Source organism: Lycium ferocissimum, chromosome 7 (genome assembly GCF_029784015.1).
Source record: "Lycium ferocissimum isolate CSIRO_LF1 chromosome 7, AGI_CSIRO_Lferr_CH_V1, whole genome shotgun sequence".
Classification (NCBI taxonomy): domain Eukaryota; kingdom Viridiplantae; phylum Streptophyta; class Magnoliopsida; order Solanales; family Solanaceae; genus Lycium; species Lycium ferocissimum.
Window position 1 is genome coordinate 4,028,538 of NC_081348.1, and position 19,432 is coordinate 4,047,969.

The following is a 19,432-nucleotide window of genomic DNA, read 5'->3' on the forward strand; positions in this document are numbered from 1 at the left end:
CCCTTTTAATTTTCATCACAAGAACTAAAAGAAAAAGGTTCTAAGTAATTAGGGAATGGAATAGAAAGGGTTAAAAGGGACACACCGGAATTTTTAAGAATTCGTTTTGCCCCAAAAGCTCGTTTTGGAAAATATTGAAAGGGGGCTTTTTTTAAAAATTTTTTAAATAATTCCCCGTCCCCTTGGGCAATTCGTTTTCCCCACCCGGGGCCCCCGCCGGCCTTCATCCAAAAGGGCCCCCCCCCGGCCGATCTTTTTAAGGTACCCTTGGGGGAAACCAAAACCGGGAAAACCCATTTCAAAATTCCCTAAATTTTTGAAACCACCTTTCTCAAACCACGCCAAAAACACAAAAAAACACTTAACCCTCCCTAAATTACGGGCTCGTTGCCCAAGTCAACCCCGATACCTCCCCCCAATTTTCCCCCAGCCCCAAAAAATGCCCAGTGCTTGGGGGCCGCTTGACACAAGTTCTAAATGACCCTCGACCTCTCAATGACGAATTTTGAAAAGGTCCGACCCAAAATCAACTTTGAGCCCAAATTTTTTTTTGCTTAAAGCCAACAGAAACCCAAAAACAAAACCCCAAAACCCCCGAAAGCTATCAAAGGGGGTTCAGTCCGGGGAAGGAACTATCGACCAACGGTCGTTAATTAAATACCAATTAACTCCTCGTCCTGGGAAAAGGGGAAAATATGGTCTCTAAATACCTCCCAACCCGGCGATGCTTATTACATCTTTTGAAGCAAACTCCTTGGGGCCCCCGAAACCCCCCATCCAAAATCGCAAAAACTCCCCTCTAGGTCAAAATTTTCTCAAACAAAATTGATTTCCCCGGGAAAAATATAACCTGGGGTGGGCTTCCGCTAGAACTAAAAAAGGATTAACCCCCACCCCTGGGGAAGGGCCACTGCAAAACCCCCCCGGCCAAAATCTCAAAGGCCCAATGCCCCGGTTTTAAACCCCTTCCAACCCCTAACACCCCTGGGTGTTTTAAGAACCGGTCCCTAGGGGTTTTTTCTCGGACCTTCGGGGCCCTCTTTTTGTCCCCAGGGCCCAAAAGCTTGCCCAAACCCCCTCTCTCAAAAGGCTTCCAAATCGTCCCCAAGGTCGAACCTCAAAAGCATCAAACCGACCAGCATCCCAGATCTACCTCCTACCATGGCCTCGAAAAGGCGCCGTGACATGCCGAGTGATAACCGTTGTCAGGACGGACTCTACCAAAGGCAAGTGCGATCCCGACGACCCGCAAGATCAATAACTCAAGATTCAACATATCTTCCGAGCACACGAATGGTTTGCCGCAATCTTTCCATCGTTTTTGGGGGTGGAACTGCAATACTCAAAATTCAGCGGGTACCCAACTCCTTATGAAAAGCCCTCCAGAAACAGGAAGTGAAGATAGTACCCAAATCAGATACTATAGAAATAGGAACCCCATACAATCTCATAACATCCCGAATGTACAACTTGGCTAACTTCTCCACGGTATAGGAAACCTGAACAGGAATGAAATAAGTAGACTTAGTCAACTGATCAACTATCACACAAATCGAGTCAAACTTACCCAGGGTCTTTGGGAGACCCACAACAAAATCCATGGCACTCATCCCACTTCTACTCGGGAATGGACATCCTTTGAAGTACATCACCGAGTCGCTGGTTCTCATACTTAACTTGCTGACAATTACCACAGTTAGCCACGAAATCGGCTATATCTCTCTTCATCCGACACCACCAATAGTGCTGCCTCAAATCACGATACATCTTAGTCGCTCCCGAGGGAATGGAATATCGAGAGCTATGAGCCTTCGTCAAGATCAACTAAATCAAATCACCAGCACGAGGAATGCACACGCGCCCCTTAATCGTCAAAATGACCTCAGAATCAATCGTGGCCTCTTTAGCCTCACCCCTCAGAACCCTATCTCGAATCTTGCTCAACTGAGCATCCTTAAACTGATGAGTCCTGATTTGATCTAATAAGGAAGATCTCGCCTCAACATAAGCCAAAACTCTGCCTGGGGCTGAAATATCAAGACGAACGTAACTGTTGGCTAGAGTCGAACCTCGTGTAGTTGCTCGGAAATAATCAATCGAGCTAAACTCCCCATACTCGGCCTTGGGACTCGGCGTGGCAATAACATTGGCTTTCCTGGGTGATATAAAATAGAGATGTCGTAGTCCTTCGGGGAGCTCCGTGATCGTGGCACTGGAATTAAGATCTTTACGGGTAAACACGTCTTTGAAGGCTATGGTGATCGGTGAAAACCTCACAATGGACACCATACAAGTAATGCCTCCAAATCTTCAAAGCAAAGACTGCGGCCAATAACTCTAAATCATGGGTCGGATAATTCTTCTTATGGATCTTCAACTGACGGGAAGCATAGGCTATCACTCTGCCCTCCTGCATCAACACAGCACCCAAACCTATATAGGATGCATCACAATAGACCGCGAAATCCTTACCTTTCACGGGTAATGCTAGAATCGGGGCTGAAGTCAAAAGAGTCTTAAGCTTTTGAAAGCTCTCCTCACAATCATCGGACCACTGGAAGGGAACATCCTTCTGAGTCAATCTGGTCAAAGACGAAGCAATACAAGCAAAAACCTTCACAAATTGGCAGTAGTAGCTGGCCAAACCCACAAAACTACGAATCTCGGTCATAGTAGTGGGTTTCTCCCAATTTCTCATAGCCTTAATCTTCTATAGATCAACCATTATCCTATCCTTAGACACCACATGGCCCAAGAATGCCACAGAATCCAACCAAAACTCGCACTTTGAAAATTTAGCAAACAAGCTATTTTTCTTCAACAACCCAAGAACAGTGCAAAGATGGCTCTCATGCTCCTCTCTACTCTTGGAATACACCATGATATCATCAATAAACACAATCACAAAGGAATCAAGGAATGGCCTAAAGATGCCATTCATCAAAGTCATAAATGTAGCCGGGGCATTGGTAGGCCCAAATGACATCACCAGAAACTCATAATGACCATATCTCGTCTGAAAGGCTGTCTTCGGAATATCCTCGGCCTTGATACTCAACTGGTGGTAGCCTGAACGCAAGTCAATCTTCAAAAACACTGAAGCACCCTGAAGCTGGTCAAATAAATCATCAATATGAGGCATAGGACACTTGTTCCGAATGGTAACCTTGTTTAGCTGGAGATAATCAATGCATATCCTCATGGACCCATCTTTCTTCTTCACAAACAACACAGGAGCACCCCAAGGGGAGACACTCGGTCTAATGAACCCCTTGCTCAATAAATCCTGCAACTACTGTTGATATTTAATTTTTGACCTCCCGTAATTTATTTTGATTACTCAGAGTCCTTGGATAATAAATAAAATAAGCTGTGCACCTTAAAGGGTCTAAATAGATTTTATAAAATTATTCAGGTCAATGTTTTACTCTTTTAAGTTAATAAAAAAGATTTTCATGACCATACAAATTATTTAGAAATTAATTGATAGTTTGTGATAGTAGTATCTTCAGTCCTCCTAGCACTTGCATAAATAATTGATAGTAGTATCTTCAATCCTCCTAGCACTTGCATAAATAAAATAACCATCATGATTTCTAACACAGAAAACAGTAGTACTAGGACCAGGATTGCCTTTGGAGGCCCCATCACTGTTACATTTATACCACCCCTGATCAGGACTACACCATTGCACCATGGTATATGTAATGTGTGGTCTGTAACCTTCCAACTGCTGCACAAGATGAGGCCAAGATTTGGCCATGTTCTTCAACCACAAATATCTTGTCTTGGCAAGCTGAATTAGATTCAGGTTAATCTCATACAAGACCTTATGTCTGGACATCTTTTCCCCATGAACCACTGCATTTCTTCTCTTCCACAATTGCCATATAATAATAGCTGGAGCTTCTGGATATAGTGGTTTCAACTTGGTTGAACATGTAGTATCCCACTATTTCTTAACAGTTTGCTTGATTTGAACAAATGGACCTTGCACACCAGCTGCATCTGCAAATACTTTCCACACACCAGTTGCATAGTCACTTGTAAAAAATACATGTTCCATAATTTCTTGCTATGGTTTTGAGCAACACCTGCATATTGAAACAATAGACATTCCTAATATAGTTAGTACATCATCCATAGGAAGTTTCGGTTTCCATACTCTCCGTAAAAAGAAGGCAATCTTGAATTGTAACACCTTTGTCCACATTTGCTCAAAAAACCAGTTATACTCTCCTCTTTGCCTTAGCTTCTCCCATGCACTCCCTACTTGCCAAACTAGCCACTATTTGTAGGTAACCACCAATCCTTGTACATGGTGGTATAACCTTCATATCTCCAACATTCCTTGTAATACGCTCCATTACATTTGCAGGTACAATTTTTTATAGCTTCTGAACATTCCATTTGTCATTAATCATAACATCCTTCACCTTTTGAACACTGTCATCTAAAGGGAAGTTTGAAGGCATGAGATCAGCCAATGGACCTAGTTTTGTCCAATTATCATGGCTGAACCATCTCTTGGCTCCCACTTTATATCCTGTTCAATTGCATTTGTAGCCTCCAACATGTTTTTCCAAAGCTGGGAACCACCTTTCCATTATACCAGCGTTGGAATCTTTCTTTTACAATTCTTATTCCACATATAAGTGGCCCAAATAGTCCCTCCTATTCTAAATCTCCACCACAACTTTGCAAACAAGGCCTTAGACACATCAAATAAAGATCTTAACTGCAGGCCACCTTCTTGTTTAGGAACACATAATTTCAGCCAAGCAGACCAGTGCCTACTTCTTCCTTCCTCTTTGTTGCTCCAATAAAATCTAGCAAAGATCTTATGTAGCTCATTGGGGGTATACTTGGTAGGTGCCATAGCAGACAAAAGATACAGTGGCATGCTTTGCAATACACTATTAATGAGTACTGCCTTTCCTGCAAAAGTAAGCAATCTTCCTTTCAAATTTTCTTTGCTTGTCTTTCACCTTTTTTATAAGATCATTATAATAAACCTTCTTTTTCCTTGAGTGAAAAATAGGACACCCAAGGTATTTAAAAGGAAATACACCTCTAGAAAATCTAGTAATGTTTTCAACCTCTTGAAACAAAGAAGTCGCTGTATTCTGATGCATATAGAAAGGGCTTTTGTCCCTATTGATCAACCGCCCTGATACCCTTTCATATTCCTTTAATACAGATATAATCATCTCCAAAGAGACCTTATCAGCAGAAGAAAAAATGATTGTATCATTAGCATAAGCCAAGTGGTTCAAATTGGCACTCCACTTTGGCATTCCATAACTTCTGTATTGCTCCTCTTCAAATAACTGATTAAGGCTTCTTGACAAAACTTTTGCAGCTAGAACAAATAAAGCAGGTGATAGTGGATCATCTAGCTTTACTTCTCTAGTCGAGTGAAAGATTCCAAAAGACTAACCATTCAACAGTACAGAATACCAGTTGTTGGCCAATAATCTCCAAATCTGATCCACAAATTCTCTGCAAAGCCCATTTTCTCCAGCACCTTAGTCAAAAATAGCCATGACACTCTAGCATATGCCTTGGCCATATCTAACTTTTAACAACATTTGCAGTTCTTCCTCTCTTCCTAATATCGGTCACTATTTCCTGTGTAACCAATACTTTTTCAATGATACTTCTTCTTTTCACAAAGAAGACTGATTACTGGATATAAGTTGTGGTAACCTACTATCAAGCCTCCCATGTATCACTCTTGAAATCACCTTGTTGATAAAATTTCTCAAGCTGATAGGCCTGAGATCAGTAAAACTTTGAACAAATGGTTTCTTTGGGAGAAGTACAAGATTAGTATGAGTAACTGATTTAGGAAGTGTATGCCCTTCATAAAAGGCCTTGACCAGGCTAAACACATCCACCCCTACTATCTCCCAACATGCATGATAGAATGTACCTGAAAATCTATCAGGACCACAAGCACTGTCACCTTTAAGCTCAAATACTGCTCTTATTACTTCTTCAAATGTAGGCAAAGCATACAACTGATCATTACATTCATCAGACACTAATCTAGGAATGTGCTTGAGCATACTAAAATCAGAGTTAGAACCCTCTTGTGCAAACTGATTATGAAAGAAGTTGACTACCCCATTTGCATTATTTTCTTCAGTCTCTAGCCATACTCCATCTGATTGCTGAATTCTCTTAACTTGCAGACTCTTTCTCTTTCCATTGACAATACCATCGAAGAATCTTGTATTCCTTTCTCCTTCTGTGAACCATGTATAACCAGATTTTTGCCTCTAAAATTCCTCTTTATAATGCAGGTACCTCTTCATTTCAGCTTGTGCCACTTGTACGACAGTTCTATTCTCCCTTGTAGGATTTTCTTCAAATAATTGCTCTTTAATTGTCACAATATCCTCCATGATTATTAGCTGCTTGAAAATGTCGCCAAAAGCTTCCTTACTCCATACTGATAAAGCTCATTTTATCGGCTTGATCTTCTTTTTAAAGCTTAAAAAAAGGATTACTATCATTCTCTTCAGGCCAATTTGCTCTAACAATATCCAAGAAGGAAGGGTGTTCTATCCAAAATTTCAAGAACCTAAAAGGTTTTGAAAAGTTTAGAGCCTCAGTTCCAAGAGTAATGAGGAGTGAGGTATGATCAGAGTCAATTCTGGCCAAATGCTCCACTTCTATATTACCAAACCATTGCTGCAAGTGTGAATTAGCGAAAACTCTATCCAACCTTTCAAATATGCAATAATCTCTTGCCCTTCCATTCCACTAGGTAAAAGGGCTCCCTTTAAAAGCAGTTTCCACCAACTCACATGAATTGATACAAAATGCAAAGTCCTCATAATCTTGTGGAATCGATTTCCACCTCTCTTCTCATCTTCATTCAAAACAACATTAAAATCTCCTCCAATCAACGAAGGTGTATCTATATTACCAGCAAATTGGTATATACTATCCCACAACTGCAATCTCTCAGTTTCATCACACTTAGCATACACCAGGGTAGTTAGCAAGAATCTATTTTCCTCATGAATAAATAACTTCAAAGTGATTTCCTGAGGAGTATCTGAAATAATTTCCACATCTGTTCCCTCATTCACAAAGAACCAAATCTTCCTATTACAATTTTCTCCTGCTGTCTTTATTCCTAACCACTTTGATATTTCTGTATATACCTAGCTTGTTGAAAAGGTTCCAATAAATCTAAAAATAAGAACCTGTGATGCCTATGTAACATTTGAAGCCTATGGAAAGCTTGTTGTGTCCTCACTGATCTTATATTCCAAATAAAGGCTTTAATAATCATTTAAAAGAGACCTTATTTGTTGCAGCTCTCTTTGGCACAACCCTGGTTGGTTGTTATAACTCAACAGCATTAGCCTTTTAGGCTTTCTTCATACTTTTACCCATTGATTTAGGAGAAACACCAGCCTCAATGCTCACTTGTTCAAGATTGAGATCCACAGATTCTTCCAAGTCTTCCATGTTACTCAAGGCATTCTCCTTTCCTGTATTAGAACTACTGCCTGCAACCACCAGTTTATGAGCCATTATATCATTAAGTCTCTTCACAGGTGACTCATTGCTAAGGATAGCCAAAGGTTGAATTGTACGTAACTAATGACAATATCAATAGATGTTGTCATCTGTAGATCATATAAGGTAGAAGGTTGTATAGCCTTGCCATCATCACTACTCTGCATACCACCTCCTGGATCATTTGTGCCACCCCTATCTCCTTCAAAATCATTCTCCTCATCTCCTATTTCCTTCTTCTCTACAGCATCTTCCACAAGACCCTCCTCCCTTTCTATCTTCTCATCTACTCTATCACCCCATTTTGAAGGAGATTCCCTAGTCAAAGGAACACCATCTACAACATGTGCAAGGTTACTCATATCCTTCTCCCCATCATCACCTGACCCCTCTTCATTTTGGACCACCTTTGAATCCATGTTATTGTTAACAGAATCAGCATCACTCACCATATTAACCATGTTATCAATAGTTATATCAGCCTCACCCTTCCCTCTAATAGCTAAATCCCTGTTAATACTCTCTTCTTGTTTGTTCACCTGATCCTTAATAATTGAAGGATCATCTCTTTTAGTCAATTCTGTCTCCCCAATTGTGCTAGGAGAATCCATTACCACCTCCCTATTACCTCCTAGAATCTCCCTCTCAACAATCTCATTAATCTCCCTTTCCTCAAAAAGAGCCTTAAAGGCATTGGCCACCTTAACATCTGCTACATTCCCATTTATAGGCTTACCATATACAAATTTGTTAGGATTCTTTTCCATAGAAAAAAATCTCTTATCCTTCACAGTATTCCAATTGCCTGGGTCTCTAACTACTTTCCCATTAGACAACATAAATGCTGGCCTCCTATAATTCAACAATCTCGGTTTTTGAGCCTCAATTTCTCCTTCCCCTCGTCTCCTCAACTATAAAGGATGTAGAATTCTACATCCCTCTTCATTATGACCTTGAAGCTTGCACTTTTTACAATACTTTAGAAGAACATCATATTAGATTTGCACCTTAACCAATCAAGACTTCCCATTCTTGTCATCTGTAATATTCATATTTACAACCTTTGGCAATTTAGTACTAAGATCAACTAAGACTTTAACCCTAGCACAATTAGGCTTGGTCTTGTTGATAGTAGCTGTCACGACCCAACTCCGTAGGCCGCGACACGTGCCCTAGTTGGACACTCGTACGTACCTTAGCCTAAATTAGCAAAATATTACAAATAGTAAATAATAATTTAACAAGGACAAGTGGGCATCCAATAAGGCCGTCACAAAACATAGACAAACTCTAAACGTACGCAAATCTCACGAAACATATACGTAACCCACGGTCGAGACCTCTACAGAACAAAAACATAATCATATGACGGGACGGGGCCCGTCCTTAATCAATACGTACAAAGAGAAAATTTTATACCCAAAATACAAGCTCGGACAAAGGAGCACTTCGAGCGTACAACCTAGGCGGGCAAATCGGCAAATCAAACGTATACTGCGTGGCACGAAACGCGGCCCGAAGAAAGGGGTCGGTACGGAAAATGTCGAATATGTAAAAGCGAGCATGTAATAAATAAAATTAAAATTGAATGTGCGAAAAACAATGGAGATGCATAGGTAATCAAAAATGCGTACCGTAAATCATACGTAATGCGTGCGTAAACATATGCAAAAGCCGGCCCCGCTATGGGACTCGGTGAACGTCTTCGTCCCGCGCCAAAGCACATCATACTTCGAGTAGGGGAATATCTCGAAAAACAAAGCATAACATACCAAGTGGCCACATCACATCACATAATCGGATATCGGAATATACGTACATGGCACATCATACACCGTAACCCTCGTGTAATCCCTCACACCGGAGCGCGGCGAACAATACGCTTGAGAACATATCCTGGCCCGGGCTCAGTGGGGGAAACATTGAGGCATCCACGAGTGGAGTAGTGAGAAACTAATGCAATAAAAATACCATAGAAATTTCCAGAGACTCAATGAGGCATAGGGAATGACAAATCAAAGTAACGAAATCGGACGGAATCATAGTACGTACCTTTCGGACATCACAGAGGATTATGTCGGAACGGAACATTCGGAGTCAAAGTACATATCAAAACGTTTCATAGGACTTAATGGAATATTTAAAATGATTTTTGCTTAGTAGCTAAAACATTCCTTGTCGAAGACAAATCGTAAATACAAAAGAGTAAAATCGAAATAGGGGGCCCACCTCGGTCAATTTGGCGGACATAAATTTTAATCATTGACCATAAAGTTATTTAGGAAAGTTTCGAAGCGTGATTCATTTGCAAAAGATACGAAAGTTGAAGCATTCTTATAACCAAAAGCAAGCTTTATGAACCGAGTGAATAGTATTCAAAATCAAACTCGAATTTAGCGGAATTATCCCCGAGGGTCTAATAGGTCTAGGACGTGCCAAATAAAGAATAGGGGTAGCTTTACATACCTTTCTCGCTTGTTAGGTTCATCGAAACTCCGGTCCCGTTTCTCAAAAAATGAAAATGGTTATATTGACCGGTTACTATTCATGAAACTTACACTTTCCAAGCTTAACCAATTTTGTTCTATAAAAAACAAAGCATTCTTGACATATAGCAAGTTTCAACTCGGCTCAAAACAATCAACAACAACCCGACAAAGAACACCAACAACAACAACAATCACTACAAACCACAATGTAACACAACTAGTCAACTTTTCGACATAATGCAATAATTTCCATTCCGACTCACATGTTCAATCCAACACCATCACACTCACATTCATTACTAGCCAAAATCGTTACAATGCCATTCGGAAGCATTTCATATCATTTCTACAATATATACACAAACTATACAAAATATACAATTCCCACCAAAGCCATAACTTATCCAAATCTTCTAATCTTTAACATACATATTCATAGCATATTTCCATCTTATCATCAATAATCGTCATAATTCACACTCTAATATCTCAATTTCCATAATGTCATAAAATCATACAAATGCGACATAAATTCCTACACGTTTTCATACCAACTCAACCCATATTTGTTTCATTTACATTATAATGATCACAATAATGCAATTAACTTATTAAACAAAACAAATCCATCACCATTTTCCTTACATATAGGCCACGGCCACATACCATTTTTCAACTTCATTCAATTCTCATTCGACTTTCATTTCCAATACGAATTCCGCATTAACCACAACTATAATACAACTTAAAATCAACTCATCCTTGCCTACACAACATATGCACATTCACGGCCACAATCATGCACACACACTCACCATGCCAACTTCCATATTTTTGTGATTTCCTCATTTACATATTCCCCAACACAAACCAACCTTCATAACATAAATAAATGGAATGAAATCTTACCTTTTTCTCCAACTTCTTCACTTCCTCAAGTGTTGAATCGAGGAAACCAATGCTCATTCTTCCAAACCAAGTGCACCAAGTTGTAAAGGGACCATGAATTGGTATGGAAACCACAAGAAAATAATTTTTGGATCAATATTTTTGAGGGGTGAAATGGCCCTAGGCAGCCCGAATACTCTCCCTCTCTATTCCTTATTTTTCTTAATGAAAGATGAATACTTCTTTATATATATATATTCATCCTACTTGCATGCATGAGGGGGCCACAGATTTTTCTTCCATTTTCCTTTTTATTTCTAAAAGATGACTTGTTACTTTGTTGTCATCTTTTTTTTTTTTTTTTTTCTTTTTCTTTTTGTCACATGGCCATTAGGGCCCTTTTAGGAATATTCTGAACCCTTATGTGAAATTTCCATTTTGCCCCTCGACTTTTCAATATTACCATTTTGCCCCAAGTCTTCCGCATTATTTTCATAACCCATTTTGCAAATTTCTCTTTCCTCCCTTAACCTCTCCTAACATTTTCATACTACCACTGTCCATAAACATTTTTCCATAACCTGCTTACACATTAAAAAAAAATTTGAAGATGGTCTCGCCCTTAACTTTCCGCGACGACTTCGAAATATCCAAACGTACAAGGTACGGGCTATAACAGTAGCCATATCTAATGAAAAAGGCTTGCCCACAGCTGAAGCAAGTGAAAACAAAGCATTCTTGACAAAGAATGTTAGGAGTAAATTCGGGAAAGAAATCCAGGTCATGGCCATTGTTGTCTCCTCATCAACTTTAAACTTTGTATCATACAACAATGTCCTCATCTGATACACCCCACCATCTTTTTATTTTATATAATAGGCAGATTTTGCCATAATCTTTAACCAATATTCAAACAATTCAATTCTTATTAGGATATGTCTATTGCGAAATAAACCAATACGACACCCTCGCTTTAATCCACATTGTAATGGGATCTGCGTACGTAGTTCCTCCAAATCAGGCCATCCATCGGAGAACTTACCAACAACTGCATATTGAAGTTTCTCTAAAATGTTCATACGTTGCACTTCATTTTCTATCCATTCAACCATATATTCGCCATCCACAATCTCCACTGGCTTTAGTGGAATTGGTTCTACGTCTGAGACTCCTTGTTCAACCATATCATCTTTGTTCTTGATTAAATCTATGTTGTTCTTTAGATTTTCATTATCTGCATGGCTAGGGTTTGAAGGGTTAGGGTTTTATGTAGTTTCATGGTTTTGTTTGTCGAAAGGAATAGAGGATAAAGGGTGGTGTAGTGGTTGGAACTAAGAACTAGAGGCAAGAGATAATGGTTGGCCAGTCACTGTCAGCAACTGACCAACAGCCGTCGCCGTCATTGGAAAGTTAGGTTAGGGTTTGCATGGTTTTTTAGGAGAGAGAAGAGAGTTTTTTTTAACTTGAACTTTTTTTAACAAAACTACCACTATCCTTATTTATAAAGGGAACTAGTTGTATCCGGATATTATAAATCCGAACCTAAATACCCTGCATATAAATGGGATATACTCAATTTATTTTAAAAAAAATGATATACAAAAATGACAGTTTTTTATAATGCGGGGAATAAACACCAAATAAACAGTTCATGCAAATACTTATACATTGGAATTCGAAGGTCAACTGCATTGTACGGATCCTTAATATTAGGGTGCCGAACACCTTTCCTAGGGGATCACCATAACCCTTACCTAGAACTTTGGATTACGAAGGATTTTTCATGGTGTATGAATAAACCATTCAAAAACTGGTTTTCCTTATTTCCTAAAAATTAGGTGGCGACTTTTTAAAACAAATTCCGAAACAACATAAACGAGTTCAAAGTAGATTTTCAAGTGCTAATCCCGCCAGCGAAGCGCGAACCATTACAACTGCTCCTTAAGCTCCCTCAACTCAACTGGTGCCATCCGATATGGCAGAATTGAAATAGGGTGAATGCTGATGTGTCGCGAAATTCTGACACATCTGATGCTTTTTTACGGCGAGTTCTACTTGTTTTTAAGCAAGTTTGGGTCTTTTGATGTGTTTGTGTTATATTGTAGGTATTTATCATGTTTGTGGTGCAAGTCATGTAAAGGGCTTAAAGAGATGTTCAAAAAAAGAGAAATAACTGAAGCTTGGATTTTACGGAGCAAAACACGGACCGTATAATATTTACGGATCGTTAATTCAACCGTAGATCAATGACAGAGAAATCTCGTACCTGAAGAAGGAATTCATGGCAGAAAGTACGGACCGTACATTATTTACGGTCCGTAATTCCAATCGTAGATCAGTTACAGAAAAATCTCAACTGAAAGAAGAATGTACGGGCCAGTTATATAGACTGTAAAATATTTACGATCCGTAAAAAGGGAGCGTAGATCTGTGCGACAGAAGGAGATTTTACGGACAAGAACTGCAAATTTTGTGGACTATATAATATTTATGGTCCATATATTGATCCGTCGAGGGCAATTTTGTCAATATGTTTTTCACGACTTAGACTCTTATAAATACCTGATGTAGGTTTCTTGTAGGCTACAATTCACCGGATTTCAGTTTTATTTCCTTAGCATTGAATACTCATAGTTTTTGAAGTCTTTTTGGGATTACAAACAATAGCAATTATTTTCTCTTCAATTCCAAGCGATCATTCGTAAGCATTATGATCTCAATTATTTATTATTGTTCTTCTTCTTCTTCTTCTTCTTCTTCTTCTATGAGTAGATAAACACCTTTACTAAGGTTGTGAACCCAAGGATGAGTGTTTTGTGATTGGGGCATAATGGATTGTTAGGGTTTATTTGTTCTTCATTTTCATCATATAGTTAGTGGTTACAAACATTAGCTAACGCCATAACTTTGGACTATTTGGGAAAATAACTAGGGTTTGGTAAGAACAAATAATAAGAACTCAAGGCTTTAAACCTTGTTTAATAAATTCACTTAGGAATAAGAGGAATTTACTTAGCATAATTAACCGTTCTTGATGCATACTTTCTTATCTTTAGGAAAAGCATGGAAAGAAATAATCTTTTCTTATTGGAAAATAGTCTAGATTCACGTAGAGGTTAAATGCATTCATCAACAATCCATTAGAAGTATATCAAGATCGATACCCATGATCATACACTTTATCTGACGGGAACACAACCTTGGTTTTTTTTACCCATATATTTACAACCCTAAATTACTAGTCGCTTTAAATTAGTCCACAAACCAAAACTCTTATGAAAACCCTTTTTCTGGAAAAAAAAATCACGCTCTGTAGGATTTGAACCTACGACATCGGGTTTTGGAGACCCACCCCATGCATACTGTATGGACATCTGGTCGCGCAAATTGCATAGTATCATAAATAGTGATCCCAGGTATTACCTAGCCCCCAGGAGAGTGGACTACACCAGGACTGTAAGATTAGTATAATCTTTATTTAGTAAACTTTTCACACCATATTCTCTGTGGGATTTGACCCTAAACTTGTTGGGTTACTATATTTGACATCATACGCTTTACACTATTAAAATGTATAATTTGAGCGCATCAAATTTTGGCGCCGTTGCCGGGGAATACAATTTTGAAATTACTAAATAGTGTTTACTCTTCTAAAAGTCTTTGTCCTATTCCAACACACCTTGTTTGCTACCTTGTAAACCAGGTGATCATGGACAATAACTTACTTCCAGTTGATAACATTTTTGCTGAAGAGTCAGATGTGGAGGAAGACTTTGCATCTGCAATAATTCATCCCAGGGTGACTGCTGCTACTATTAAGTTTAACCAATCCCTCTATCATATGCTCAAACAAGAGGGATGCTTTTGGAATGCAGTCGATGATGATCCTCACCTATACATAACAAACTTTCTGGAGGTATGCTCCCATCATATCCAAAGGGGCGTGACTCAAGAAGCTATTCGGCTGGAACTCTTCAAATATTCATTAGGAGAGAGGCAAGAAAATGGTTTACAAATCTGTCCCAAAACTCTATTGCTACATGGGAAGAGATGGTCATAGTGTTTCTCAGGAAGTGGTATCCTCCGAGTAAAAGAGTTGAGATTCGTGATCAAATTTACGAGTTCAAACAACGTAATGGGGAGAAGCTTTTTAAAGCTTGGGAGAGATACAAAGAATATTTGGACAGGAGTCCGAACCATGGTTTCCCAGATCATATTTTGAAAGAGAAGTTCTACAGAGGTTTGGATCCTATGACTCAAGCAATGCCCAATAATGCGGCTAGTGGGTGTTTTATGAATAAGTCTTATGCTGCTATTACTAATATACTTAATCGATTGAATACAAATAGTTAAGCATGGCACTCGAGTAATTCGGATGGTTTATCACTTGGGACACCATTGATCCAAAATATTGTGAAGGATAATCAGGAGACGCAACAAGCATTGGCACAACTGGCCACGAATATCTCTTTACTGACGAAAAGGATTGATGAGAGGGAGTCGAAGAAGGTAAACGTTTGTGAAGATATCGCAGACATGCTGCCTGGAATGTACCAAGTCCAAGAGGGTCCCCCTTCGCCAGTTGAGAATGTTCAATGTGCATCACATCACGAAAGGGAATATTTCTGGACCAATTCAGAGATACTGGAGACCTCAACAAGGGCAGGGTGCATACAACAACAACCAAGAGAACTACAACAACAACTATGGTGGAGCGAACCAAGGTAGATACAACAACAATAATGGTAACTTCGAAAATAGAAGTTCCAACCCTTACATTCCACTAAAAGGGCAGTCTAATGATCAAGGTAGTTCGAAGTTGGAATCAATGCTTGAAAAAGTGTAGGCGAGTCAGTGAATACTCAAAAGACATTATCTGGGCTATCAGAGACAGTGGTTTCTCACTCAGCGACTATTCAAAACCTTGAACAACAGATGCGTGATTTGTCTAAAGAGCAGCATTCTGCTAAAAAGGGAGGACTTCCTAGTGATACTATTCCAAACCCAAAAAATGGTAGTGGCGTGGAACATACTTTTTTCATTAGCACGAGGAGCGAAAAAATACTTCAAAGTGCTGACAAAAAGGTGGTTGATCTAAATCCAATTATTGAGGAAGAAGAGGTGCATTCTGATGTGCCTATCATAGATGATGAGGTCCATGGTGAAGAAAAAGTTGCTGATATTCCAGAGGTTGCTGCTGATAAAAGGAAACACACGATAAAAGGGGCTCTTCACCCTTTGACTCAGATGTACAAAGCAAAACCACCCTTTCCTCAGAGGTTGGCAAATAAGAATGATGATGCTAAGTGTCAGAAGTTCTATGATCAGTTGAATCAGTTAATAGTAAATTTTTCATTCTTAGATGCTGTCAAAGAGATGACCGGATTTGCCAAGTTTGTAAAAGACCTGCTTACGAAGAAGAGGTCTGTTCAACATGAGACAATGAATTTAACTCATCGTGTGAGTTCGATTATTGCTTCCACTACAGTTCAGAAGAAGGGAGATCCAAGGGTGTTTACCATTTTGAGTAATATTGGGCTTCATGCATTCGCTCGTGCTCTGTGTGATAATGGGGCGAGCATCAACTTGATGCCCCTTGCTATTTTCAAGCAATCCGGATTGGGAATGCCTAGATTGACTTCTATGCGATTACAAATGGCGGAAAAATCCATCAAGAAGCCAGTTGGTGTTATAGATGATGTATTATTACAAGTGGGTAAGTTCATATTGCCTGCTGATTTTGTTATTTTGGATTGTGCGGTTGATAAAGATATTCCCATTATCTTGGGAAGGCCCTTTCTTGCTACGGGCAGAGCGCTTATGGACTCTAAAAAGAATAAAATCAAGTTGCGAGTAAATGATGAAGAGGTGACTTTCCAAGTAAGGAAGGGGATGAAGTTGCCAAGTGCTTATGAGAATATCTCAGTTATTGATTCGTTTGATGGGATTGATGATGTTGTAGAACACAAAATGGAAGAAGAAAGTTTGGGAGAAGCTCTTGCTGCTGTTCTAGTGAACTTTGATGCTTATGATATGGAGGGCTACGTGGAAACTGTAAATACGCTTGAGGGTCTGGGTTCTTACACTTACCACCCAAGAAAGCTTGATTTTGACCTTGCAAATAGAACCACTCCACCAGCAAAACCTTCTATTTTTGTGCTACCAAAGCTTGAGCTTAAGCATCTCTCATCACATTTGAGGTATGGGTTCCTTGGTCCGAATAAGACACTGCCCGTAATTATTTCAGCATTACTGACTGAGGAAAAAATTGAGCATTTAGTGGAGATTTTGCGCGAGTACAGACGTGCTATTGGTTGGACCATAGCAGACATTCGGGGTATTCCTTCTGGTATTTGTGAGCATAAAATTTAGCTAGAGGAGGACAACAAGCCAAGTGTTGAACATCAGCGGAGATTGAACCAAAACATGCAAGAGGTCGTGAAAAAGGAGATCATAAAGTGGTTAGATACTGGGGTAGTGTATCCAATTGTAGACAGCAAGTGGGTGAGTCCTACTCAATGTGTTCCAAAGAAATGAGGCATCACTGTGGTGCCTAATGCAAAGAATGAACTGATCCCCACTCCTACAGTTACTAGATGGCGTGTTTACATGGACTATAGGAAGCTGAATTCAGCTACTTGTAAAGACCATTTTCCCATGCCTTTTATCGATCAGATGCTTGATAGGCTAGCTGGGAGGTCTTATTATTGCTTCTTAGATGGGTACTCTGGTTACAATCAGATCAACATTGCTTTAGAAAATCAAGAGAAGACGACTTTCACTTGTCCTTATGGGACGTTTGCGTTTAGCCGAATGCCCTTTAGGTTGTGTAATACACCAACAACTTTTCAGAGGTGCATGATGTCGATCTTTTCTGACATGGTAGAAGACTTCTTGGAGGTGTTTATGGATAATTTTTCTGTTGTGGGCGATTCGTTTGATGACGGTCTTGACCATCTAGGTCAAGTGCTGAAAAGATATGAAGAGACAAATCTTGTGCTAAATTGGGAGAAGTGCCACTTTATGGTGAAGGAAGGGATTGTCCTCGATCACAAAATCTCTAAAAAGGGAATTGAGATCGATAAAGCGAAGATAGACGTGATTGCAAAACTTCCTCCACACATCTCAGCCAAAGGTGTTCAGAGTTTCTTGGGACATGCTGGGTTCTACAGGCGCTTCATCAAAGATTTCTCCAAGATTGCTAACCCGATGTGCAAGCTTCTTGAAAAATAGGCTAAGTTTGTGTTTGATGACAAGTGTCGTGAAGCATTTTAATGAATTGAAGGAGCGTCTCACTTCTGCTCCTGTCGTTATTACTCCTGATTGGTTGCTGCCTTCTGAGTTGATGTGTGATGCTAGTGGTTTCACGATTGGTGCTGTGCTTGGCCAGGGCACAATAAAATTATGCACCCGATCTACTATGCTAGTAGGACTTTTAATGCGACACAGATGAACTACACGGTGACCGAGCAAGAGTTGTTTGCTATAGTATATGCTTTTGAGAAGTTTCGGTCCTATTTATTGGGGTCCAAGGTTGTGGTGTACACTGATCAAGCTGTGTTGCGGTATCTTATGGCAAAGAAAGAAGCTAAGCCACGACTAATTCGTTAGGTCCTTTTGCTGCAAAAGTTTGATTTTGAAGTAAAAGATCGAAAAGGGTCCGAAAATCAGGTTGCTGACCATCTCTCTAGGCTTGAGGAAACTGGGGTGCCAACAGAAGAACTTGATATTAATGATGCATTTCCAGATAAGCAAGTTTTGGCGGTGTCTATGCAAGTGGCACCTTGGTATGCGGATTTGGCTAGTTACTTGGTGACTGGTATCATTCCTGATGAGATCAAATCTTACCAAAAAAAGAAGTTTTTGCGGGTTCTCATCGGTACTATTGGGATGAACCATACTTATTCAGAACTTGTGTTGATAACATTATTCGGCATTGTGTTTCAGAGAGTGAGGTGTTGGAGATTTTGAAGGCTTGCCATAACTCTCCAGTTGGGGGACATCATAATGGTACGAGGACTGCTGCAAAGGTTCTCGAATGTGATTACTATTGGCCCGCTCTCTTTCATGATGCTAATTTAATGGGGCGGTCTTGTGATCAGTGCCAATGGCAGGGGAGTATTGGTAGGAGACAAGAGATGCCTATGAACTTTGTGATGGAAGTCGAGGTGTTTGATGTCTGGGGGATATATTTCATGGGGCCCTTTGTAAGCTCCTGTGGCATGAAGTACATCTTGGTGGTTGTTGACTATGTGTCGAAATGGGTAAAAGCGGTGACTTTACCTAATAACGAATCCAAGAGACTCATGGGGTTCCTAAAAAAGAACATATTTACTCGATTTGGTACCCCGAGGGCTATAATCAGAGATGGTGGTTCTCACTTCTACAATAGAGCCTTCGCGGGATTGATGGACAAGTATGGCGTCAAACATGGGGTGGCAACATCTTATCATCCTCAGACAAGTGGGCAAGTTAAAGTCTCCAATTGGTCCTGCAAGCTCGATGAAGCTCTATGG